Raw genomic sequence first — 13,788 nt, 5'->3', positions numbered from 1 at the left:
TTTGCATGTCATCATGAATGACCAAAAAAATATATATTTTGGAAGCAGTTTTGGTCTCTATTTTTAAGATTCTAGCATGTACCTGATAAGCATATCATTGAGTTCGATTGATATAGGGAACATCTGCAAATGGCCTCATTGAACCTGAATTTTGTTACTTCTTCCAAAATTGTTGGTACATGTTTCAACAAACTATTGAAACTGAAAATGAGAGTGCTCTATGGGTCCATTCAATTTGACATTTCAAATATGTACTCCCAACCAGATATGTTCAATATATTAAAAAAAAAAAAAAAAAAAAAATTGACAGCATTTTGCCCCTATGTTTGACATTCCAAAATGTACCTGATAATGCAATCATATATAAACATATAAATTTAACTTCTCTAACAAACATATAAGTTTAACATCTCCCCAAAACATCAAAAACCACATCAGCCAATGATTCAAGAACTGACACCAAGTTTAACATCTCCCAAAAAACATCAAAAACCACATCAGCCTTCCACCTTCTCATTGCGCTCCAGATGTGCTCCCTTCTTTCATTGCTTTTTTTCGCGCTTCCCGTGCTTTTCTTTTCTCGTCTTTCGATTTCAACTGTGCTTTGATCTTCAACTGTATGTTCACTTCAGTAGTGGTAGTGGAAGCTTTTGACCTGGTCAATACCTATGAATTGTTGATGGTAGATTGGCTTCTCATACTTCTTTCCTTCCTCTGCACAAACCAGCAAGAAAACATGATTAGTAACATGCAAATATATGTTAGTTATACTTATTGTAGAATTAAACCTAATACCTTTGTCCCGACTGTCTTCCCAGAAGAAGCAGCTTTGTCTATCACTGGGGTTCCTTTACATCTCCTCACATTGTGCCCAGTGGACCTGCATGTACTACACCTGATGGTACAGGATTTTCTTCTAAACTCTCCTGATGGTTCTTCACCTGGTGCCTTTCTCCTACACTTAGTTGGTCCACCAACCAACCTTTTTAAAGGTAGAGGTTGAACAATCCCCATCAAGTGTTCCTCCTTTTAACTCATCTAGACCAGGCATTGCATGAAATGTCCTAGTAAGCTGCCATGTACTTTGCCATACTGTAGTACTCATCAGAGTACTTTTCCAAGTTCTCTCTCTTATATTTTACACAAGCGACTGCATGCTTGCATTGCAGTCCAGAATAGTCCACCCACAAGTATGCTTCCTTAAATCAACCACATATATCCCATCACTATCTGTGACTTCAGATTCATCTATTCCAGCAGTAAGGACCGTGCACTCCCTAGCTTCAGTGGTTAGCACAGCCAATTTAGTTTTGATCTTTAGTGAGACTCTACCCTTAAAGCTACATCCCAACTGATATCTTTGTTACATCTTGTTCATCAGTTTCTTCTTGATCTCATCAATCAAAGTTAGTATTGGTTTTCCTCTATACAGTCCAATCCACTGGTTAAATGATTCTGTCATACTATTAGTGATATGATCAGATTTGCAGCTGAAATGCCTTGCCCACATATTTGGAGTATTCCTACTCAGCCAATCAAAAGCTTCTTTTTTGGTGGCTTTCATGTCATTCATTGCTTTGTCAAAGTAAAACTGATTTGATGCCTTTGCTACCCTCCAAAAATGCTTTCTCAACAATACACCAGGATGCAGTGACTTGAAATTTTGATATAGATGTCTACTACACCATCTATGATGACATCCCCGGAATGTATTGGAGATAGCATCACATAGTCCCTATAACATACAAACAAATAAGAAAAAAAAAAATGAGTAATTTGACAACATCAATGATATTGATTATACGAATATACTAAAACTGATTTGGGAATACATGCTACCATTCCTTTTGTTTATCAGACATGAAAGTGATGGGACTAACATAATTGACTGATTGTAGCATGATATATAAATTGCAGAGGAAGAAGTTCCAACTCTCTTTGCATTCACATTCTACCACACAATATGCAATTGGGAACAATCCTTTATTCCCATCAACAGTCACTGCAGCCAACAAAACACCTCCATATGTTCCCTTTAGATGACAGCCATCTACCCCAATAAAGGGTCTGCACCCATTTAAAAAGCCATCCACACATGCCTTAAAACTAACAAATAGCCTTTTAAACACAGGGGGATCTGACATTATGGTCCTCTCATAAAATTGAAGTTTGAACATACTCCCTGGGTTTCATTCTATAATCAGATCACCATACGAAGGTGGCTTGGCATATGACTTGGAATGGCTACCTTCATTGATCTCACTTGCTTTGTTCTTGGCTCTATACAATGTCTGGTAAGGGACTTTGATCCTATAATTATCCATAAAATATGCCTTCATTGCATCAGCCTTCATATCTGGATCTGTCTTTAGCTGTGCTGCAAGATGAGAAGCTACCCATGCGTATGTAACGCTCTTGTTTTCATCAATTCTCCCACAATAGTGCTCCTTACACATTGATTTGATCATAAATATAGCTCCACAATCACAAAGTGAAGCAAAGATGCTCCATGTACGTCATGGTGAGGCACACTCAGCTCTTACCCTGGTTTTCTCATTCTTAACTCTGAAAATTTGAAAGCCTTCTTGAATTACATGGTCTCTAAGTACAGACCTGAAGTGATTCACATCATCAATAACCATTCCAGCCTCTAATTTTTTTTCTCAGTACCAACAGAATAAACTTTCTCAACATATGGTTTGCAAATTCATCTGAATCATAATCAGACCAACTATCATGCACATCATTGTCATTATTACCTCACTGCTCCCTTCTTACTTCATCCTCCAGCTCAGATAAAGTGTCTTTTTCTATCTCAAGATCCTGATCACCATCAGTATCTTCCAAGTTATTTTCATCTTCACTATTATCTTTCCATTCCTTGTCACTATTTTCATCAGTCATTATCACTTATCACTTTAATTCCACCACTACCCTTATCAATGGCATAACTACTATCTGCATTTCTCCTAGTTTCAGTTCCATCAGTCCATTTACTACGGGAAGCCCTAAAGGACTCCCCACCACTTCTCAGTTGATGCTTTGTCCTGGTACCATCACTCATCTGTTCTTGATGTACAATTGAACCATACCCAGACTGACTCTGGTTGATAATAGTATCAACACCAACTTAACTTTGCTGTACATCCTCACCATATCCACTTTGACTTTGACGGATAACAGTGTTTGGAAATCTTGGATTTTCTTCCATTTGTCCAACTATAGAATCATTCTCTCTTTTAACCAGTTCACCAGGTAAGGCATTTACTGTGTATTTTCTAGATGGGCTTTCATCAACATACAAATCATATACTTATAGGTTAATGAAATCAACTTGTGAATTCAATTCAAACAACTCAACCACAACCTCATCATTGTCAACCTCCAGATCCTGATTATTCGGAAGTATACGCTTCACCTTAAATCTCACCGTAAAGCCTATGGGGACATGCCTGATAACAATATTATATATGTCGGTCACCATGTCTATGTAACAATACTTGTCTGGATCCACCACTATAAGCTCTAAGGTGTTCATGTTGAAGTGATAATATATGCCTACCCTTATCTCCATAACAGAACGGAAGTAGATCTTCCAAGTGTTCCTTCCAACTACAACAATATAGAAAGCTGAGTGATTAAAAGATGAAAAAAAAACAAAAGAGCTAGGTAAATCAGGAACAAGCATGCACAGTTCAGCAAGGTATGGTAAAAGTGATTAAAGAATGAGTAAATCAGTAAAGTATAGTAAAAATGTTCAGTAAGGTATAGTAAAAGGTAAGAAGAGCCCTTGTTCAAAAAAATATTTACGTTAAATGATTTACTCAAAAAGAGCATTCAAACTTCAAAGTTTCTCACATTAACACAAAATGAATCTTTTAAATAGAACCATAGTTTTTAAGGCAGTAAGGCGACGGAGGCGTTTGAGGGTTTTTCGGAGCGCCTTAGCGATAAGGCGGGCATAAAGCGTCGCCTTATTGATTAAAGCGTTCTTGTGTAATTTTTTTATAAAACCAATCTATTTGGCTAAAATCCTAGTTGAATCCTATTACTCATATGTTAAATAAATATTAAAGGTTCATATTCATACCAATGTAAGATATTCATCAAGAAAACAAATCAATAAAGTGAATAAACTAAATTCATCTTCATCAATCATCAATCATCAATCATCAATCGTCATAACAGATTAACATAAAATATAAATACATAATTATGAAACAAAATTATAAATATAAAGAAAAGAAGACATAAAAAATACAAGTATTTATTAAACTTACCTCTATGATGCCAAAATGAATGCCTAAGCCCTAAGGTCATCCACTATATTTCTACTCCTGTCAAAGAAGAATGAAGCTCACCACTGCCGGAGCAAACTCACCACTGCCGGAACAAAATGGTCGCCTAGATCAGTGGTTCTTCCTTGTTCCTTGATTCCTTCTCAAAGCCCTTTCTTAAAATCCTTGACAAAATCCAAACCCTGTTTGTGAATCGTGTTTTTGTTTTGTTTGTTTTAGTTATTTTTGGTGGAGTAAAGCTGATCCCATACATCTCAAGTGTTAACAAAATCATACACCTACCAATAAACAATCTATATTTGGAATCTTCATCAAGTAATTTTAAAAAAAAAAAAAAACCCATAAGGCGCCACTTCACGTAAGGCAGAGCATTGCCTTAACTTCTCTACACCGCATCAGCACCAAGGCGCTGGTAAGGAGACGCCTTAGCAGCGCCTTAAAAACTATGAATAGAACTAAGCTAAACCACCTCCTTTAAGTTTGAATTCACTTTTGGATCAAAAGAGCTCTCTATGACGTTTGAATTCACTTTTGGATCAAAATAGAACTAAGCTAAACCACATCCTTTAAAATATAACAATTTTGTTGATTAAATGAGTCAAATTGACATAATATGACAGTTTCTTATAAGGAAAAAGGAAATATGGTATAATAGCTACAATGTGAGAACCTTTAGCAATATAGTAGAATATTAAAACTAGAAATAAACAGCAATTAATGTAAGTAATATTCTACAAGACTTCCAGTGTGCTATATATACCCCACAACTCTCCATGAGACTCCATTCAATTCAGTTGCTTGCTTCTCTCTCTTCTCTCTTCTCTCTTCTCTCTTCTCTCTTCTCTCAGCTGCAGAGATAAAACTGGATTCAGAAGAGCTCTCTATCTCACCCTCTCCCCAATAGCTTTTATTTTTCTTCATTTTCTCTTCTGTTGGTCCATTTCTCTGCTGTTGTTTAAGGTCTCTGTGTGTGTTGGGCATATTCACTGAAACATAATTGACAAATGCTATGTTTGAACTGCACTAACAGCCAACCTATTTTGTATCTCACCTCTGTTTTTCTCTGTTCTAACTGCAATATTCCCACCTCTGTTTTGGTAAATTGGCTACGAAAAGTAACTGCAAATCCATTTAATATACTACATAGAAGAAGCTGGGAGCTTCATTCATACCAACTATATGTATTTCATTCACAAATGCTATGCTAAATGCATAAGACAAGAGAACAACCCCAATCAATAACTGGGGGAGTATCTTACTCGTGCAACAGAGAGAACGTCAAACAAAAATGGATTAATAACCCCAATTTGTCGATGAACGATTTGAAGCTTCAACCTTCTGCTCCTTCTCTTTCGGTTCAACGAGGGATTTTAGGTTCGCCACAGAGGGGGAGGGGATAAGAAAGGGGAGAAGAAATTGGTTTTTCACTTCCTAGATTTGAAATCTAGGGCTCCAAATCGCGTAGAGAAGTAAGCACTGATTCATTACTTGTAGCGATCTCTACTTTACTTAGGGCTCCAAATCGTATGAACTTGAGAAAGAAGAACTCCAATGTAGAAGAAGATTCAAGCGGAGAAGGAGGTCATCTCGCATGTGGAAGCTTTGATGATGACGATCGTTCCTGCAATTCCGATCTCGTACAATTCCGTGCAATACCACCTTCAGGTGGTGACACGTATATTGATACCAATGCAATGGTCCATGTCTGATTTAAAGGTCTCTTCACTGATTTAATGTTTTATTAGTTGTACCAGATCTGGACCATTGTATTGGTATCAATACACGTATCACCACCTAAAAGTGGTATTGCACCGAATTGTACGAGATCAGAATTGCAGACGATTTCAACCCAAGAGGAATAGGGATGGATTTGAGTGGGTCTTTCACTTAAGTGTAATTTTGGCATTACACAATTAGGGGGTATTATGAAGATTACGTAAAAATATAACCTAACTTAACAGCGATTTCTAACGGTTGGGGTCGTTAGATAGAATCTTTTTCTTGTAGGTGAGGTGAGTGATATTTTCAGAAAGGTGGGGGTCAAGTTGATATTTTGCCATAGTTCAGGGAGGGGAGGGTTGTTTGTTCTATTATATATTAACGAATTTATTCTATTTACTCTCCACTGGTGCAAGAACAGCATGAATAAGGATTGTCAAAAAAATCCTAGCTGGCAAAAGGGTAAAAGCCCTTCTTTGCTATTCTCGATTTTTACGAGTGGATAAGGACCTCAAAACCCACACCATTGGATAGTACTCAGAAAGACGATTTCAACGATATATCGCACACAAAAATTGGACCACTAGATCTCCCAAAAATACTCCTGAAAGTCAGATCGACGATCGACAGCCCAATTCGGACCCAGATTCTTCTCTGGGCCGCCTTTTTTTGTGGTCTGACGGGCCCGCCAATTTTTCACCCCAAAAAAGTGAATAATAAAATAAAGAAAATAGAGAAAAAATATTTTAAAAAATGTTTTTACTAAAAATAGGTTTTTAAGGAAACAATTTTGTCGGGTCTGCCAAAATTATGAAGGACCCGCATATTTTCAAATAAAAGTGCTATGATTGGGTGTTTAAAACATAAGAAAAACCACTTTTTGTTGGAAATTCTATCGGGCCCATGAGAACCTTCCATTTTTGGATGGCGGGCCCATGGCTATTTTGGACAGACCTATAAGAGGGGGGTTGACACCTATAAATAGGGTCTCTTCTCCACAAAGAACACACAGACAATAGAGGAGAAAGAGGGAAGAGAGAAAAGTAATAAGAGAGAAAAGAGAGAAGAAGAGAGTGAGAAGGAAGGAGTGGAGTAAAGAGATTCCTCCACCTCCCATTCTCGAGAAGCATGCCAGAGCTTGAAGTATCACCAAAGGCCTAGGGTCTCCAAGGAAGAGATGCAAGTATCCGAGGTCAATTTTGTCTAAGTCAGGGATCTTCATCAGTGCCGCCAAAGCATCAACCGGGGTCCATCCCCTCTTGACCTGGAATAGGGGTCAAGATCAGGTATAATTCCTCAATAGAGTAGACATAATGTAGATTTTACATTAAATATAGCATATGTATAGTATTGCAAATTAAATAATATAGTCACGCATGTGGGTTAGGATCTCAAAGAGAAATATTAAAAATTCAACATCTAATAGGAAGACCGGTTCAACGGGGTGAAGTGGGTGCCTAACACCTTCCTAACTTCATAACTTGGCTCTCACCCTAATCTTTGAACCAAACAGAGTCAATCTCGGGTCCGTCTTTATAGAACGGGCCCACACCCTAGGGTCCTAGGCCCTAACCCTAGGTGGTGATTCCAATTATTTATTTTAAAAGATACCCGAGGCAGATAGGCCCGGGAAATAGGCTCCCATGTGTCTTTGAACGAGGATGTGGTGGCATAGGCCCTATGGATGATCTGCGATCGTTGCCCCCCTCACAGTGGCGACTCCATTGGGGACTACCAAACTTCCAATATTAGATGCTACTGTTAAATGCAAGAATATTCCTCTTAATATATTTGTATGAAAACATGTTTGACTAACTCATATTTGTAACTGTATGCACTAACCGCATCATACATCGTGCTCGAAGTGAAATCGTGTGGTGAAGATACTTCCTGTTATGCCAGCACCCTCGGGGAGGTTAATGCACGAAATACTAAGTATTATGAATGCTTGAAGCACAATCGTACGATGAGGATGACCATTATCTTGCCAGCACCCTCGGGGTGGTCCGCGTACCTTGTGATATTCTGAGATTGTACAATAGTACTTCTCACATTACACTTTTGCGCACACTCAAAACACGGTTCCATCCACCCTTGTAACCAATTGCTTAATCTCCTGTGTAGTTACGAGTAATGGGAAAGGACACTGCACCCTTGATACCATATCTTCGGGTATATCAAAAGGATCTCGTACCTTGAGTATATAGATCTTGTCAAGGAAGCCTATTCGATCCTATTGCATCCACTACATCCTTGCATCATGTAGGAAATTGAATGAGAAATCCCTAGGAACGCCACAAGTTGACCGATTGTATTTGTTTGAGATCAAGGTTGGAGTATTTTTATGATGTATTCGAGTAGTCAGAGATATGCTCTCTCTCAAGTGGGTTGTCAATTAAAGATTCCTTCCTGAAAATGGGGAATGACACCTCGATGATTTAGTATGTATGATTCTAGGGTGATTCCCATCAAATCATATGGGATGCTGAATCATCAAGGAGGTGCATCCCACGAGTAGGGGTGTCAATTCATGGCCCGACCCGACTAAACTGACTGGGACCGACCGTTTATAGACCGGCCCGGCCCGGCCTGGACCGTTTATTAAATGTGTCGGGCTTGAGCCCGGCCCATTTATAAATGGTCGGTCTCGGTTTTGCTACTTGGACCGTCGGGCGCTTGACCGAGACCGACCAAATAACGCCCGATCGAGACCGGCCTATTGTGTACCTACTTGGCCCGACCCTTTAATGATTGTAGAATACCTATTTTAACCCCCCAAATTAAAGAATAAAAACTAAAAAGTAAAGACATGTTCACATTTTAAATAATGGTTATATTTGGTATCATTTATTGATTTATTTTCATTTTTTTGGGCTTGCATGAGTGGGCCGGAATATAAGTGCACATTTTAAAGAGGGCCCGTTTAAAAATCGGTTAAAACCCGTTTAACATTAAACATGTCCGTAGCCCGATTAAGGCCCAATTAAAGCCCGATTAAAATAGCCCGATTATAGCCCGAGGCTGACCGACTGAATATAAAGTGTACCATGCCCTCAATAACTAAGCCCGATTAGTTAAATGGGCGAACACGGTGTAGCCTTTGAAAGTCTTCAAGCCCGATTAAGCCCAAACGAAACCGGATCGGCCCGACCGGTTGACACCCCTACCCACGAGTATCCAGAGGGAAAGGAATCGCCAAGTGGGATAAATAACAGAGAGCAAAACCCTGCGGCATGGAATACCTCATAAGACCACTTTTTTCCAAGATCACCATGTTTGCACTAACCTAGTATAAAATGCTTGTTTGTAAAAAAACAAAAAATAAAAAATAAAATAAATAAAAAGAAAAAAATCTAAAGCCAAGCCTTCTTTGTGGATCAGCACGATTCCAAGCCCAATAGATGCCCCATCGTCCTTATGGACTCGTTAAGGTAGTTGATTGACTCGCCTAAGTCCAATATCACCTCAATTAGACAATCCATCGTCAAATAGTCAAAGTTCAATCAGGATGGAAGCTTTTATTAGGGACCCGATCAGTGGTGAAGTACCAGAACCAGCATGGACTCATCCCTTGGAAGCTATGGAAACTAAGATGGCCAAATTTAAGAAGAACTTGGTATAGATCCTACAAGAGATTAGGACCCCTTCAAGGGTGGACCCTGTCCCCGATCAAAATGAGAATGTTGCTAAGAACCTGACAAGGGTAGATCCTATTCCCCTTTCAAGAGAACCAGAACAGCCCAGTGTAGCTACACAAGAGAAACTTCTGTAGTGCTTAAGGCTCAACCTAGGGTTGTGATTGATGAGGAAGAGGAAGATTTTCTTGCCCATGTGCAAAATGAACTTCTAGAGACTGAAAGAGAAAAGAAGATGAGAGTACCTAGAAAAATTAGAACGCATGATCCGGAGTGGTAAGAGCCAAGAAGGGCAAACCACAGATCCCAATGGGATGAGTTTCTTCTCTAGGGCATGGGTTCCCAAGAAGTTTAAATAGCAGACTGATTGGTTTGATGGGTCAGGAGATCCCAAGGCACATTTGAAGATCTTCATGAGTATCACCAAGTCATGACAACTCACGGATGAGCAGATGGGGCAAACATTTATGTTAACCTTGTCAAGGTCAGCTTTGAGGTGGCTAACACAATTGGAACCCTCACAGACTCAGAATTGGGGAATAGTTGTGCGAGCCTTTAACAAACAGTACTCATGCAATACAGAAGTTGATGTTAAGATACGTGAGTTGGAGACTCTGAGGTAGTAGCCAAAGGAAGGATTTATGGTATTTCTGATAAGGATTCGTGACAAGGCTGCCAAAATGGTGGATCGCCCTTCTGAGGCGGAGCAAGTGGAGTTGTTGATTGAAAATATCTCCAAACCCTGCTATGATATCCTTTACTACCAACATTTGTAGAATTTTGATGCTTTGATAGCCATAGGCACCCACGTCGAAAACAAGTTGTTAAGGGATGCCCGGTACCAGGTAGTGCCTCAGGACTCAGGAAAGAATGAGGCAAGAGTTCAGAGATGGGCACGATGAATGCAGTTCAGTAACCAACACCATCAGTAGTAGTATCCCAGCCACAACTATTTCTCATTCAGGAAGATCCTATAGGCCAAAGGGCCTTGCAGCCTAGGAAGCAGTTCACATATTTGGGAATGTTGTTGGCCAAGATATATGAGAAGTTAAAGAAGTAAGGTCTCCTAGGCACATTGCTCCTAGACCCATTAGCAATCCCCCACTTGTCGGGTACAGAGACCATGAATATTGTGCTTACCATAACCAGAAAGGTCACACCACAGAACGATGCTTCAATTTGTAACATGCCATCCAAGATTTGGTGGAAAATGGAACAATAGAAGTGAAAGTCAAGCAGCCTCCCAGTGTCACAACCAGCCCACTCCCAGAGCATGAGACAGTTAATGCATTGGAAGGAGAAGAAGCTCCAAAGGATCCAACTAGACTCATTTGTCCAAAGAAAAGAAAAAGCCTCATGAATTACTGAGTTTACTTGAAGATCATGGGAAACAGAGCACAGATAATGAAGAAGAAAACTGAAAGAGCCATTGAGGAATGACGTTGTGAGCCATGGGTCAACCACCACCTATGACTCTGCCACCCGAAGCTCCTACGGTCCATGCCCCTCCATCACCTATACATCATCCCCCTTTACCACCACCCAAATCCCCATCATACCATCCGGGATCATATCCTTTATCACCTTTATATTATTCGTTATCCCCTTCAAAGTACCCAACCTCTCACATTACATCCCCTTCATATCATCCCATCTCATACCCATCAACCCCATTAAAGGACCTTGATTCCCAATCCGCATATGGCCCAAGAATAGTGTATGACCCCAGCTTTTCAGGAGTCTGGATGGGTGGATGGTTATGACATGTTACCAAAGTCACCATATTACACCTTCTCAACGGGGCCAGTGAATGCTTTGAATGATGAAGAGTCAGAAATGAATCCTACCTCATTGATACACCTTGTTGAGCCTGGGAAGGACCTCACGTAGTTGAAGAGATGATAGAAGAATTTATGGCATTACCAGTTGGGGAGAAAATTAAAGAAGAGGCTTGCTTGATTCACATGTTGAGTGACATAGAGGGAGAATCCGATGAAGAGCTTGATAGTTCTAATGACACGGTTAGTCATCAGGTAAGTTCCACGAGTGGGGATGACCCGATGATGGATCCCACTAATTCCATCCTTCCAGCGTTATCTATCCAAATAGAGATAAAGTTTCTAGACGAAGAGGAAGAAGAAGGAGATGTTAATTCTGAGGTAGCTGCTGAAGAACGCTTGGTGGATATAATAGTACTTTTAAGCACAATAGAAGATTAGCTGAATGTGGCAGACAAAATGTTGGGTGACATGACTATCAGTGAAGATTACTAAGTTGAACAAGTGAAGCTCCTCCAGGAAGTAGGGAGAATGACACATTGGAAGAAGCATTGAATGTGGGACTCCAATGGTATGAGCTTCTTGCCCTTGGTTTTCCATTCTCCCAGCATTTGACATATTACTACAGAATATTCGCTGAACACTTCGAGCCTTCTGATGCCTATGGCCATGGCGATCTCCAGGCCCATTGCACATACTTTGTATTCCTCCATGTTGTTGGTGCATTCGAATTTTAGCTTCAACGCAAATTGGTTGCTTGACCTATCAAGGGATATCAGTAAGATTCTTGCCCCATATCCTTTAGAGTCGAATGCTCCATCAAAGAAGAGTTGCGATAGTATATTTTCTATTCTGCAACTCATCACGTCCTCGTTAGGAAATCCATCTTCAAGAGGCCTATGGACTAATAAATGATTGACATAATATCCTACCACGCATAAATTACAAGCCTCAAGCATGAGGTTCTACATCAAAATTACAAGTTCTAGAGAAATCAAGTACTTACATCATTGGGTGTCCACAGTCGATTGTAGATGTGGGAAGTCGTGTTCTGCAAGTGCTTCTCTATGTGCCATCAATCATGCTCATCATACTCATACTCATCATCTCTCCAGCGATCATCGCCAAATAAGGTCAATAAGTCTTCGTAGGATGTTTGTGTTGTTTTGTGGTTGTCCTTGTTGGCAACCCTACCACGTGGCGGTAATGACGTGGTCATTTTGGATGACATGGATGAAAATGATGACATGGCAGTGTCCAGTGTCACAGATGAGATAACAGAGCCGCTTGGTATGCATGGAGTGGTTTGATACATCCTTAGTAGGTGGTGCGGGTTTCTGCGTCAAAACTGATAAAATTAGTCTATTTATGCTTGGGGGAATTTTTGGTAATAGAAATGATATTTTTGAAAGATTGTTTCTTCATGAAAAAGATAGATTGTAATTTACTTAGTCCAGTGCATTTTATTTCATCACATTCTCATACCGTATGAAGAAGTTATGGCATTTGTGACAGTCGAGGGAAATTTTGGCATTGAAGAAATTTTTTTTAAAAGAAGTGTTCTCCATGTAACGATACGACAAAAATCCAATATTTCCAAGGGTTCTGATTTCATTGCGTTCTGATTCAGTATGAGAAAGATGCATCATTGGAAAGGACTAAGGGAATTTTAGTCTTTTTACATTGCTGAGTCAGATGATCAGATCTTTTGAAAAGTCAAAGATCAACCAGTCACTATTCCAACGCACTTCGTTTCATCTCGATCGGATATCTTATGAAAACGTTATAAGTGTTTCCGTGAAACCGATTCGAAAATCCAAACCGAAAATTCATCAGTTGTTCTCGGTGTTGGGTCGATTTTTTGGAATTAATTTTTGAAATTTGAAGGGCTTTTGTGTAATTTCAAGATTTTGAAGGTCTGAGTTACAGGGGGTCTTTAAGCACTGAAATATATGGAGGCAGGCGCTTGATTGTAATAAAAGAGAGTATAGGTTGTACAATAGAGGGTTCAGATGAAGCCACATAGGCTTTATTCTCATCTAACAACTACTGAGATTTTGTGCTGACATGGACGAGATAGATGTTTGCGCATGGGACTTGATTTGTTAGGTGCATAAGCCCTGATGCACTGGCACTACACTTTATCAAGGTATGTTGTGGTGTTTCGTATGTACATAGAAAGTATATAAAAGATTCCGATCTTAAGGATCTCATGAGATCTGATTAAAGCCATCTTGATTGATTCAGATCCAATGGTCGATAAGCTTTTCACTTTTGTGATTGGGAGACAAGCTCCCTTAAAATTCGGAAAAGTAACCAATCAAAAATCAATAACAAAAAGTGATTGCTGACCACTGA

The 13,788-nt window shown here is 39.6% G+C and overlaps 1 long non-coding RNA gene across 1 annotated transcript; it reads right to left on the bottom strand.

The window, feature by feature from the left end:
• Nucleotides 1-312: 312 nt before the first annotated feature.
• On the bottom strand, nucleotides 313-1,731 carry LOC122072211. Its single transcript, XR_006138356.1, has 2 exons — nucleotides 796-1,731; nucleotides 313-714 (listed from the first exon to the last, which is right to left on the bottom strand). It is a non-coding gene; the product is annotated as an uncharacterized LOC122072211 (long non-coding RNA).
• Nucleotides 1,732-13,788: the final 12,057 nt, after the last annotated feature.

The sequence above is a fragment of the Macadamia integrifolia genome, chromosome 2 (genome assembly GCF_013358625.1).
Source record: "Macadamia integrifolia cultivar HAES 741 chromosome 2, SCU_Mint_v3, whole genome shotgun sequence".
Lineage (NCBI taxonomy): Eukaryota > Viridiplantae > Streptophyta > Magnoliopsida > Proteales > Proteaceae > Macadamia > Macadamia integrifolia.
This window is presented reverse-complemented; position numbering and strand designations above follow the sequence as displayed.